A 14,619-nucleotide genomic window follows, 5' to 3' on the forward strand; every position below is an offset into this window, starting at 1 on the left:
TTGGATTTTTGGAGTAAACCCTAAACTCGAGATCAAGAGGTGATCTCAGCCTGTTTACACTAGGTTATTCTAAAATCTCAAAGCTTTCCTCATTCATTCATTGTTTCCCTTTAAATAGATCACGTCACTTTAAATAGATCACGTCATGGAGTTTTAGGGTTAGGGTTACAATAATTCCCATAATGCTCCTACATATAAAAGTAATTAGAAATAACTCCTACTTAAAACAATATACGAAATAAATCCTCAAAGTAATATAAGAAATAATTCCTACTCAAAGTAATATAAGAAATAAATCAACCACCACGAAAAGTACGGATTTGTCGGAGGACAGGGGTAGACCTTCCACAAAATCCATCGAAATGTCGGCTCAAACATGCCTAGGAAGGGCCAGAGACTGGAGAAGACCAGCTGGACTCAAGTGCTTGGCTTTTTTGCGCTAGCAGACCTGACAATCGCCCACATAAGTCGTAGTAGAGGGCTTCATGGCTTGCCAGTAAAAATCAGCTCAAATTCTATGCAAGGTCTTCTGTATCCCCTCATGTGTACTGTCATGGTAGACCGAGAGAATAGCTGGAATCAACTTGGACTCTGGTGGAAGGAAAAACCGTTGCTTGTAATAAATAAGTGAATCCTGGATAGGCCACTTCGAATGCATTGTCCCTTCCGAAATCTTCTGATGCAGTTCCTACAATGCAGGGCCAGTGGCATGTGCATCTTTCACCAAGTCCAGGATGAGAAATCTCGGTTGGCTGATCGAATAGACCGACTACTGATCCTCAAAACACCGCGACAAGGCGTCTGCCGCCTTATTCAATCTCCCCGCACGATTTTCCACCGAGAAGTCAAACCCCAACAACTTACTGATCTAGTGTTGCTATGGTGACGTTGTCAAATGCTGTTCCAGTAGGAATTTAAGGCTATAGTGATCCATGCGTATGAGAAAAGCCCATAGATAAGGCCTCCAATGTTGGACCGCCTTGGCCTACCCAATCAATTCGCGCTCATAGGTTGCCAGCTTGTGAGGGCGGATTGACAACTATCTGCTAAAATACGCAATAGGATGACCCAACTGCTGTAAAACGACCCCAATGCCCACGCTCAAAGCGTCGCACTCTACCACAAATAATTCATCAAAGTTGGGAAGCTGTAATACTGGTGCGGATGCGAGAGCAGATTTTATTTCTGACACCATCTTCTCGATATCAGAGGGGTGCATCCGAACTTGATGGTATCCCGAACGGAGGTTGAGTTTAGTGAATAACCACGATCCATGTAACTCATCCAGGAGCTCATCCACTACCGAAATCAGAAACTTGTCTTTCACTGTCTACATGTTCAACTCCCGATAATCCACGCAGAATCTCCATGTCCCATCATTTTTCTTCACAAGTAAGACGGGTGAAGAGAACGAGGAGCGACTGGGACAAATAAGACCCTGTTTCAACATCTCCTGGCACTGACGCTCTATCTCGTCCTTTTGAAGGTGTGGGTAACGGTACGGTCGCACGACCACTACCTCAGATCCTAGTTTCAGACAGATCCTGTGGTCACAGTGCCTCAGGGGACGCAATCCCGAAGGCTCCTGGAAGAGGCCAGAGAACTCCTCAACCAGACCATCAATAGTACTATCAGGCTGTTCTTGTGTCTGCAAAGTGTGCATGCGATGGGCCCTGTCCACCTGACAGCCCTGTAAGAGCACCCGACTCCCGACCAAACCAAAGCTCATGGTTAAAGCCGAAAAGTCCCACAGAATGGGCCCCAACGTTTGTAACCATTTAATGCCTAATACCATATCAAATCCATCCGGGGGAATAACAAAAAATTCAGCATTAAACGAAGTAGAGCCAATGGAAAAAGTTACCGCCTTACTAATCCCATAGCTAGGGACCTTCTCACCATTGGCCACTGAGACGGTGGTTGTCGGATGAGGGTGTATATGGACTTGGAGGTGCTATGCGGCTGTCAAACTCAAAAAATTGTGTGTACTCCCTGAGTCGACTAGTCCCACCAATTCTCGGTCGATGACATGAGCTCGGACTTGTATTGTGTTAGGCGATTTTTGCCCAGTAATAGCATGCAAGGATATCTCCGGTGGTTCCTCCTCGATAATATCCTCTGGCTCCTCTAGATCCTCTAAATCCTCCACCTCGAGCCAAAACAATCGTTTACATTGGTGCCCCACCCGATATTGTTCATCGTAGTTATAACATAAATTTTTGGACCGCCGTTCTGCCATCTCCACACTCGTTAATTTTTTGATAAAGTTCGGTAGGGGATTACTAGGGCGGGGATCGGCTACCCGAGTCGTAGTCGGAGTGTGTTTGGAGGAGGGTGCTGTTGGAGATGCTCCCTGAGATGACGTATAGCGGCACCCTTGCCACGTGGAGGAAGTGTTCCTCTCACACGACCAACCCGGCTTACGTTACTGCAATTATTGTTGTTGTTCCATTGCTCATGCCATATTCATTGCATGAGCTAAATCCGTAGGCATAAGAAGTTCCACCTCTAGCCGTAAATACTCATTGAGACCCGCTATGAATAGGGAGACCTATTGGTCAACCAATACCCTCTCACCAGCACGAGCCAACTTTTCCTGGAACAATTTTTTATATTGTTCCACATAACCAGTTTGTCGTAATAGGACTAACTCCCCCAGGGGGTTGCTGTTGGCGGGAGGGCCAAATCTAACTATGCATAGATATTTAAATTATCCCCAATTCATCTCTGGTCTCTCTTTTTCTACTTGAGTAACCCATAACATGGCTTCATCTGTCCTATGGAAAGAGGCTAGTTGCACCTTATCCCATTCAGTAGTCCCTTGGTTAATTTTTTTTTTTCACATCTATGCAACCAAATTAAGCGATCAACTGAACCATTGAAAGAGGAAAACTCTAACTTGGTGTACCTTGGAACTGTGCCTCCATGCTGGGGTCCTTGGACAGCAGTGCGCCCAGACCACTGCTCCCTCTTTTGTGATATGGTTGAGTAACCTCTCTCGCCACTGGGCTCTAATGTCTTTCTGCCCTCAACTTAGTTAGCATGCTGATGATTCGGCTCATCTCTTCTTCCAACCCACAAACCTTCCCCAACACTGGTTATGCTGTTTCAAGGCTATCTTCTATCTTTTGTATCTAGATTTGGATTTCTTCATTGCTGAGACTATCCCCATGTTACCATGCTCTGATACCACGTTGTTACAGTCCCGGGTCATGGATCGAGTAACATGGCGTGAAACTTGAGACTCCAACACTTAGAATTAAAGCTCACTTCACGTCAAAGGTCTGTACGTGAGTCTTTCTCTTGACCAGTGCTTGACCAGGAGGAAATCTCCTCTTTTGATGATCCTAACGAGTTTCTGTGAAGGGTAGGATACCCCACAACAATTCTGAGCTTGCTAGAGTAAGCTGCTCTCTTTTCTTTATCATGACAAAGAGGGTTTGGCCCTCTTGTTGCTGCTCGAGCTAAGATTGCAACCTTCTTTCTAAATTAACTTGAAACACGAGTTTGGAATAGATTATTACCTCTTCTTTGCTGCTGTGATCAACTCCCACGTTGCACCTGGACTGCTCGGGGTTTGAGGATGAAGATCCTCACTTTTCTGCTCGATAAGGTAGGAGTTCCTCTCTTGTTGCTGCTGCTAAGAAGGAGGAAAGACCTTCTTTTTGGGCTTTGAAAAAGGGCAGGAAGCTCCTCTTCTTACTTGGGATGCTGGTGATGGAAGTTGGATGAAGATGGATGGCAATGGAGGGTGAAGGATATGTTGGATTTTTGGAGTGAACCCTAAACTCGAGATCAAGAGGTGATCTTAGCCTATTTACACTAGGTTATTCTAAAATCTCAACGCTTGCCTCATTCATTCATTGTTTCCCTTTAAATAGATCATGTCATGGAGTTTTAGGGTTAGGGTTACAATAATTCTTCATAATGCCCCTACATATAAAAGTAATTAGAAATAACTACTACTTAAAACAATATATGAAATAAATCCTACTCAAAGTAATATAAGAAATAAATCCTACTCAAAGTAATATAAGAAATAAATCCTATTGAGTGAGTTGTTGTTGCCTCCTTCGTTGTGTGACTCGGTGTGCTATTGAGTCCAAAACAATGTATTTGGTTCAAGCTGGGATCCCTGCCATTACATCCCAGCTTGAGGGGGAGAAGTAGAAGAAGTACAAGAAAGAGGTATTTTATTCTGTATGTTGTGGATAAGTTTATGTAATCAAATAATCAAGAAATGGGGTGCACAAAAGATGAAGCTTCTGCATTTAAGAAAAAAATATTTATATCGGATTATGATTATTTCATTTGTCCTTCTACAAAGTTTATTATTTTGATTCGTATTATATGAGTTGGAAGATGGTCGTGTTATATTCAGCCACAGTTATTATGTCTCTTTAGGGACATTATTGAAGAAGAGATGACCTCAATACCTTTTCTCATACCATAATTTATTTGACTCTAAAAAATATCACGGTTGGGATACCATGAGAGTTGGTGCCCGGATTGGGACGCCACGATAAATTTAACTCTAAAAAATATTACGGTTGGTATACCATGAGAGTCGGTGTCTGGATTGGGACACCATTATAAATAAACCCACTACCCCCCTGTAATGACTTTTATTAATCCTACCACTTGAGAGTCGTTGTCCTATGGAGGGACACGGTGGTGGACACTTCAGAGCAATGCCGATAGACACACTACCTACAGAAGACGGAGTGTGCCCTACATCCAGCATTAGGACTGGAGTGTGGAGCAATATCTTACCGGTTAGGAGTAATGTTTACTCTCACTTATATTATGCCAGCAGGGCCTCATGGAAGGACGCAACAACATGAGGGGGAGTGTTGGAAGATTAAGGCATATTGGAAGATGTATCATTTTATACAAAAAGATTATATACATCATTTGTAACAAGTTGGGAGTTCATGATGTTTTCTCACCCCCAGCTTGAGGGGGAGTGTTGGAAGATGGGCTCTAATCCATATAACCAAGGAAGGCTAACATATCTAAGAGTATTATAAGATGGGCCACACGACCAAGAAATGCCCACAAGATGGGCCCAAACCCATAAGAAGTAGGACCCACCATGATTACAATGAGCTGATATCCTTATCACATAAGTTGCAAGATAAAAAAGGACTCACAAAGGCATCTTTATCTTATGACCACGACTTAGAAGAGATCTAGTTTGAGTTATATTTGTCTTTTATCTATATTGAGTTATTTAATTATACTAGGATTTATCTTTAAGTGTTAGAGTTTGGGTGTAATTGGGACAATGACAATTTTATTGTAATTGGACTCTAATATCTTCCTCTATTATAAATAAAGGTTCATGTACTCTAATTGTAATAAGATAATGAAGTCAATAAAGTATTTTTCTTTTTCATAAATTCAATATTTTCTTTTTCTCCGTGAGCTAAATCCTTGGAGTCCTGAAAATCTATATGGTATCAAATAATTGATTTTTAGGATTCTGACTATATTTTTTTCAGGATTTATTTTCGGTCGTTTTTTCCCATAGTTTTTTATCTTGTTGTTGGTTTTTTCCATGGTTGCTAGATATTAGATTTTTATATCCATCTGTCAAATCTCATCTCCATCCTTCATGTCGAGTTTATGATTGAGACATTATTTCGGTTTACTTTCATTTGCTGGTGAGAATTATTCATCGTTACCGTGGCGTCCGGTGATTTTATTCCGGCTAGCTTAGCCTGGTTCTCTGCTCATCCAGCCCGAGACTCCCAGCATCACTCTACTATGATTTATTCTACATGGTGATCCCAGCATCCAATTTTTTTTTTTCCGTTGTTGTATCTCTTCATATTATGCTGAATTAAAGGCGTCCATATATGCGATGAGGGTGAAAATATGATAATCTCTCCGTTGTCTCTGTATTGATTCAGAACGGTGCTTGTCGAAAAGTCATCTAGCCTGTTACGGATTGATCTCTTTGTTCCCATATTCTTCCCGTAATTGGTGTCTATCGTCAATCAAGTGTCTCTGTTGGATTGGTTTATTTCCGGAAGTTCCCGTTCTGTCTCTGCTGGCTCACGCGTTCTTCGGGGAAGACGACCCACTGGAAAATATATCTTCTGAGGGATTGATTTTCTATTTCGGAACGTTCTCGGAAACTTTCAGCTGGCGGGAGTTATCATCGGGCAGAAAGTTTCCATCTGGTTTTTCCGCTCTGTTCGGAAGTGGGGAAGAAGACGATACTCTTGAAAAATTTCATGTTTCCTTAGTTAGGAAACTGACTTAATCAAGCGCCAGTTCAGCTCCTGCCAAGACTCGGCCCGGACCGGGCGAGTCTGCCAACCCGAGCATGACTTATGTTCCTTACCGAGTCAACCCAGACCAACTCGGTTCGGGTCAATCTGATTCGGTCCACTTATTTTCTACCTCGGTATATGTGCCCAAAATTTATGCATATTTCGGCGCGAGTCGATAAAATTTTCTCTGGCTGGATTATTATTTTGAAGAATTAACAGATTATTCTTTGGTCAGTATATTATTTGGTATTGATATGTGCATTAGATTATTTCATGGGTCAATTTTACATAGATTATTTTGGTTCGTGGTATATGGACCCAAACCCATTTCAGCTGTTACTATTATGTCTCTTTAGATGAAACATTATTATTAAAGAAGAGGTTCCCTCAGTACCTTTTTTCATGCTATAATTTATTTGACTCTAAAAAATATCACGGTTGGGATACCTTGAGAGTTGGTGCCCGGATTGGGACACCATCATTTATTTAAATCTAAAAAATTTCACAGTTGGGTTGGGACACCATGAGAGTTGGTGTCCTTGGGACACCATGATAAATAAGCCCATTTTCCCCTATTAATGTCATTTATTACTCTACCACTTGAGAGTCGTTGTCCTGTGGAGTGACACAGTGGTGGAGGTGGACACTTCAAAACAATGCTGATAGACACACTACCTACAAAAGATGGAGTGTGCCCTACATTCAGCATGAGTTAAGATTGGAGTATGGAGCAAAGTCTTAGCGGCTAGGAGTGATTTACTCTCACTTATATTATGCCAGTTGGGCCTCATGAACGAGAGCACCAACATGAGGGGGAGTGTTGGAAGATAAAAGCATATTGGAAGATGTGCCATTTTATACAAAAAAATTTTATATATCATTTGCAGTAAGCTAGGAGTTCATGCTGTTCTCTCACCCCCAACATGAGGGGGAGTGTTGGAAGATAGAGCCTAATCCCACACGACCAAGGAATGCCCACATATCCAAGTGTGTTGGAAGATGAGCCCAAACCCATAAGACCAAGGAAGGCCCATACATCCAAGAGATATAGAAGATGGGCCTTGAGCCCACCTATAAAGGAGAAGGCCCATATGCCTACATATAATGATTGCAAGATGGTAAATAAAGAGTCATCTCATAAAAATGGCATTAATGTAATTAAGTTAAAGTTTCAAGGTTAAAACCTTAAACCTTAAACCCCTCAGGGGGTATTATTGTAATATAGTAGTTTTATTAATCTATAAATAGAACTTCATGGGGAGGGTTAAGACATCAAGTCCATAACCTCTTCTTCCTCTGGTTTTCTCTCAATGAGTCTCTTTCTCTTTTTCTCCATGAGTTAAATCCATGGAGTCCTGAAAATCAACAAACTCTTTCTAGTGAAAAATAGAATGCAAGAGACCTAAACTGAAATTTTTTTTCTCCTCAATTTTCTGGGACTAAAGATGTTTAAAGTAGAGAGAGCCTAAAAAATAGGAATTTTGGTCTCTTTATCAGTAGAATTTGGATGAGCTAGAGGGAGAAGCATTGGAGTTTAGAAAATAATGAAATTTGCAGAGGTTTTCACTGCTATTTTGACGAAGGTATAATTAGAGAAGAGGGTAGCAAGAAACATGTTAAATTTCATAGAAGAAGCATGGGAGGAACTGAATTTGTTATTGTTGGGCATTGTTCAGTAGTAGCAAGAGGAATAAAACAAGATAAAATTGGGACTTGAGGAAGAAGAAGCTTTAACTAATCAAATCTGAAAATTTGGGAAGCAAAAAACTAAAGGAATGGGTGTTGGACCGAAAAAACTAAAGAAAAATGAGGGACTTTAAACAGAAAAATGTAAAGGGAAATGAACGAACCTAGGGGGTGGGAATAAATAGATTTTCTAACTTAAATGTAATTTTAACTCTTTTTTATTTCTTTTATTTTTCCCTTAAGTGTATTTTTAATTTCATTTAATTGTGTATTCAAGTACAAAACATTCATAGATCCCACAAAGAACACAATGATTTATAGTCGTTTACAATCTTCTATAAGATTGCTAATCCACTGCCAAAATGTTTGCAACTTGGAGTTAATTCATTATGTTTGGGTTGTCTAATGACACTTACAACAAACTACCTTTAAGGCTAATATACAATGCTGCTCATATAGAGACTTAAGCGACTCAAATGACTATAACAACTAACTTGCACAACTACATCCTCACATACATTTACAATGCTAAATAGGTTATCCAATCTAGAACTACAAAGGGATTTTCTAGTAGCTTACTAGGAAATCCTTCTAGACCCATAAAGGGATTTGAAATAGCAACTCACTAGGCACACCTGGCCTAGACCCACAAGGGGTTTTTAGCACCGTTTGCATTCAAACAACTTACAATTTATAGCAGTAGTAGCTATGGCTTAACGATCTTTTCCTCTTCGGCCACACTGGCCCTTATGAATAAAAGTGAGGTAGAGATGATCTTGTCTTGCCAAGGCTTGACCCAAAAATGCTAGGGTTACTTGCTTACTTTAGCCCAAATAAAAAACTTCCCAATAAGGCATGTCTTATAATACAAACATAATAGGAATAGGTACCCAAATGTTAAGTAGCTATTCTATGCAACAATAGCTCAATTAGGTCCTTAAATGACCATATTTCAAAATTCAAAGCTTAAGAGTAAAATTAGATTGGTTTTGAAATATGTGGGACTCTTAAATGTAGCTTAATCAAATGGTGATTTCACAATCTAAGTCCATAAATCATGTTCGGAACAACTTTGATAATTCCTAAGTATAAGCTTTTTTAGTTCAAACTTACTTGACCAAGTGTATTCTATTGACTTTAAAATAATAAGTATGAATGATATGAACAAAACAATTAAACTCAATGCAAGAGCATTTTAGTCTAGATATGCTTCACCAAGTATAATCAATTGATTTCAAAATACAACATAGAAGTACTTAGATTTCAAAATTTTAGCCCCAAATTTATAATCCTATGCAGTAGCCTCCTTTGAATCAGAATGCTAGAATGAATGAAATGATTTCAAATTATGAAAACTATGATTCTAGTACAATATATACTAAATATTTTAACGTAAAAGCTTATAAATACTTAACTATATGTTGGGTGTTTTTTCAAATGCCCAAATTCAACCTCAAATTCTATTAAAATTATGAGAGTGTTTGGAAATGTTCATTTTTTCTCTTAGAGTTCAAGTTTTTTTTGGGGGCAAAAGCAATTCAATTTAGCCAAGTTCTCAATGTTCAAAATTTGAACCATTGAGCTTAAAATGAATTTTTTGTCCTCTTGTGAAACTTGGTAAAATCTTGATTAGAAATCTCGATAAATACTTGAAAATTTTCGTGATGAATTTCTAATTAAAGAGATACTTTACTTATAGATTTGAAGACTTATCTTTTTTAGATTGAAGACTTCATTCTCATTCCACTTTTCTAGAATGGGTCATTCATATGGTTGTAGACTGATAGGGTAGTCTTCATTAGATGCCTCTTCTTCTTCTTTTGGGTGCTCAACTTCTTTTGTTTGGGAGGTCAAATGGTTTACCAAATGGATGTCTCTATAGGTTTTTCTCTCCTATTGATTGGACATGAGTAGTCCAATTGGTTGACCTTCATCATTATCTCCTCTTCATGTCTTTGTTCACCTAGCGATTGGTTGTTTGGGTAAACGATTCCAACCTAAACCTTTTCTCTCTCCTATTGTTTAATTAGCTAAGAACTTGGACAACATTTATAACTTGACCTTGTTTTCCTTCTTTCTCATTTGCCTTCATCGGGTTGGTTTTTAGAACATCTGAGTGAATGGTCTTGAATAGAGCATTTTCTCTATCTAGTTTGGTCAGATAAGGATACTCTAGTTGGACGGCTTTGCTTTTTTTGCCTTACTTTTGTGTTGAACTCTCTTGTTTAATCAAATGTTGTGCTTTTTGGCATGAGATCTTTTCTTCCCTTTTTGCATGGACCATTCAGACTATCCTTGTTTGATCAAACAAGTATACTACCAGAAATCTCTTTTAGATCTTTTTAGTGAAGAGCAAATATGGAAGAGTCTTACATGACTCTCACAATAAAATTCTCATAGAGCCAAAATTAATATGGTGGAATCTTATAGGAGTCTCATTGGAGGAGGTCTCACAAAATAGCCTTAGTTAAATGTGTTTTAGTTATGTTAGTCTTCTATTTATATTCAGTTGTTCAATTTTTCTAGGACTTATCTTTTAGTGTTTAACTTTGGGTGTAATTGGGACAAAAGTAGTTTAATTATAATTTAAATCTACTTGTTTCCACTATAATAAATAGAGGCTCATTGTACTCAAATTACATCAAATCAGTATTGTTTTTCTCTTTCCAAAAATTCAACATGGTATCAGAGCCTCTAATAGTTTAGGTTCATATTCGATCTTTTTTGTGAACCCACAAAGATAATGTGATCCTTTTATGATTTATCATCTCTAGTAGTTTGGGTTTATATTTTTTTTCCTTTTCTATCCTAGTACCCATTGTTTTCTTAGCATTTTCACTTTCGTACTAAGATTTTCATATTGAAAATTATATATTGACAGAAATATCTCCGAGTCTATATTCCAAACCAAAAAGAATTTTGGAAATCAAATCTGTTTTCAAAGAGAAATCAATATTTAAAGCAACAAAGGTTAGATTGCAAAAGAAGTTTGAGCAACAGCCAAAAACTTCAAATTTTAAGGCGTTTTATGCCATATGGATAATTATATGTCAAAAAATATATTTGTCAATTCTCAATATGATTTTTCTAGATGGAGATATCAATATCGGAAGAGTCAATGGTTATACTGGCCAAAGAAGAAAGAATACTCAGTTCAGCCAGATTACGGAGTCCAAAATCTATCAAATTCTTTCTCTCAAGATAAATATGTTTTATGAAGAAAATTATACTTTAATGAAAGATATCAAAGTCTAGTTTCATAAGGAGAAATTTTATGTCAATTTGATCTATAATGTAAGGAGATATTGGCATTGGATTCCACAACCGTCAAACTACAGAATAAAGAAAATAAAGAGGTCATAAAAAATCCAAGACTGAAGCTTTTCACGTCAAATTAGGTATCAAACTAAATCTCTTTTACTCTAGCTTCTTTAGCAATAAACAATTTTTTATTCTGATTGAGGTATAGATATCAGAAGTACTGAAGGTTAGTTCTGTAAAAAATCTCTCATTTTCTCTTTTTTCTCTCCTATTATCCCTCCATGCTTTGAAGTGAATTAAATTTCATTTTCTCCTAGAATCCTAGTTTTTTAGCCAAAATTTTCTTCTAATCAAAGATTTTTGGTTAAACTTAATCACTTCACGAGTGCTTGCTCAAGGTATGAAAAAATTTCCTGCTTCGATGTTGTTTACAAGTTTTATATTTTTATTACTTAATTGTGTATCTTACGCATTTTCAACTCCAAAAATTGTGGTCACCCCCAAAAAAAGTTATACTTGGTCAAATTTATTAAGTTCTACCGTTATAGTGTTCCCTAGTTTTTTTTATTTTAAATGGTCATATTCTGGAATTCGTTTGGAAGTATGAGAGTTGCATAGTCGCCTCCTTCTGGTTAAAATAGTTTTCGTCTAGTATTTCTTCAATTTATCTTCTTGTATTTTCATCTCTTTAGAGTAATACCTAAACCTATTACCTAAAAAGTATGGGAGTGTGCCCAATATCCAACTTGAATCAAGTATTTTATTCTTCACCCAAGAGGTGATTTGTGTTTGAGTTATCCTTATAAAGTGAGTACTCTCTTTGTCAAGGCCTAAGGTTGGGCCATTTTTCTAACTTTAAAATTGAGCGGTGTGTGTTTCAGACTATGGCCATTTTGGTCGTACGACTAGGAGTGATTTTTTTTCTCCCACATTGTGTTTTATCCAGGTTTGGTCTTTGTATCCTTTTTTTTCCTCAACTTGAGGGGGAGAAGTAGAAGAAAAAGTACAAGAAAAAGTACAAGAAAATGGTATGTTGTTCCACATGGTGTGGTAATTTTTATGTGACCAAAATATTCAAGAAAGGGGGAGACAAAATGATGAAAAATTAAAATTTATGAAAAAAATTTGGCCAATGAAGGTTGAAGACCAAAAATCCTTTTCATTGCAAGCTACAGTTATAAATGCAGTCTGAGGGGGAGTGTTGAAGAGGAGGTTTGAAAGAGTCTTACATGTCTTTCATAGTAAGATGTCTCACAAAACCATAATTAATATGGTGGAGTCTTAAAGGAGCCTCATAGAAGAGTCTCAGTTAGATGTGTTTTATTTATGTTAGTCTTCTATTTATGTTCATTTATTCAATTATTGTAGGAGTTTATTTATGTTAGTTTTCTATATATGTTCAGTTGTTCAATTGTTGTAGGAGTTATCTTTTAGTGTTTAACTTTGGGTATCACTGGGATAAGGGTAGTTTAATTGGAACAGGATTTTACTTGTTTCCTTTATTATAAATAAAGGCTCATTGTACTCAAATTACATCAAGTCAGAGATGTATTTATCTTTCCATAAATTCAACACTTTTTAATCTGTAAGGTCTACTTAGTGCACCTCATTAGCAACTTCAGTTTTTGTTATCATTAAAATTATCTCAATGGTGATCAAGTCGTACTTTTCATGTAAGTGACCACAAAATGTGGAAGGCACCCATAGATTACATGAAATGTGGTTGTGTGAGTGGTTGCATGGAAGCATGTGTTATATGCCCATTCTATCCAATGGTCTTGCTCTAGTGTCGAAAGCAGCCCTTTTAGTTCCTTACTCTTAAGTTGTGTAACCCCTTCTAAATGCAAATAGATGGTCTCTGAAATAGCCTCCCTATTGGAGGCTCAAAAGCTAGCTTATAACCCTTCTCGAGGTCCTTCAATGTGCCATTAGATAGGCTGTTTGTTCTTTTTAAATTCAAAAAATAAGTCTCCAAAAGTCTAGCAAATGGTATCTAAATTCTACATCTATTATAAGTCTAGTATGACTCTTTCATCATGCCTTTAATTGGCAAAATAAAAAAGTTAGTTATAACCATAACTTGTCACTGAGGGTACTTGTCTACACACGGAAGAGTGACACAAATATTGTCCATTCACCTCCATCACATAAGAGGAGACCACTATCTGCACCAAATCAAGGTGTTTTTCTTTAGTACATAAAGATATTTAGGCCCTATTAGAGTCAAAAGTTTCCATAGGTTTCAGGATTTTATCACATTTGTGGATGATTTTAGTAAACACGTGGTTGTTCTCACTCAAGAACAATTTGAAGTCTTAAATGTATTCAAACAATTTTGTAAGGAAAATAAAAGTTTAGTTTGCTTCTTCTATTTGTGTGTTGTGTGCACAAGATGCAAAAGAATATGTGAGCAACTCATTTCAATCTTTTTATGCTTCAAATAGTATACTTTACCAAACTTCATATGTGTACTCCTCAATAGAATGGAGTTGCACAAAGTAAAAATTAATATCTGCTTGATTTTTCTCACACTTTATTGCATTAGATGACCCAAACTCCATTAGGGGGAGGCAACCTTTCTACATGTTATAGTATTAATCATCTTCTATCAGATGTGTTAAATGTTGGTAAGTATTATGTCTTGATCAACCTTTTATTTACTCTCTCCAAATATTTTTGGTTACATGAGCTTTCTTCTTTCTCTAAAGGTCATAATAAAATTTCTCCTTGTGTAATAAATTTTTTTTTTCTAGTTATGTTGATCTCTAGGGCATTCTTCACATAATTACAAGAGTCTAAGAGAAGAGAGAAGAGGGTAGAAGAGAAAAGAAGAAAAGAGAGAGAGAGAGAGAGAGAGAGAGAGAGAGAGAGAGAGAGAAATCTCTAGCTCGTGGGCGTGAAGAAGGAGAAAATGTGGGAAGAAAGATGAGGAGTAAAGGGACGAATTGAGACAAGACACTAGAGGCTTGATGCTCTAACCCATGCATTGATGTTGTATTTATAGTTATGGGAAAACATTTACAATGACTACAATATCCTTAGGGCTACATCCTTCAAAAGATAAAAAACATATGAGGATATACACTATCTTGTATAACTACAACTCTATGCCATATTTATGGAAGTGCTGTTATTTGCTTGTTATGACACCCCTATATGTGGGTGTCCTTCTAATTCTCCCCCTCAAACTAGTGCATAAACATCATAAATCCCAAATTTTGTACAATTATTATGGAGAGTTATTGTTTTTATTGATTTGGTGAAGATATCTGCAAGTTGGTTTCTTGATGAAATGTATTGCATAGTGATATCTCTTGCTTGTAACTTCTATCTGATGATAGTCAACCTCGATATGCTTGGTCCTTTCATAAAATACTGGATTTGTTGTTAT

This window comes from Aristolochia californica, unplaced genomic scaffold, assembly GCF_029961685.1.
Source record: "Aristolochia californica isolate CCGP_79_NKW_82.1479 unplaced genomic scaffold, dmAriCali1.0.hap1 SCAF_14, whole genome shotgun sequence".
NCBI lineage: Eukaryota > Viridiplantae > Streptophyta > Magnoliopsida > Piperales > Aristolochiaceae > Aristolochia > Aristolochia californica.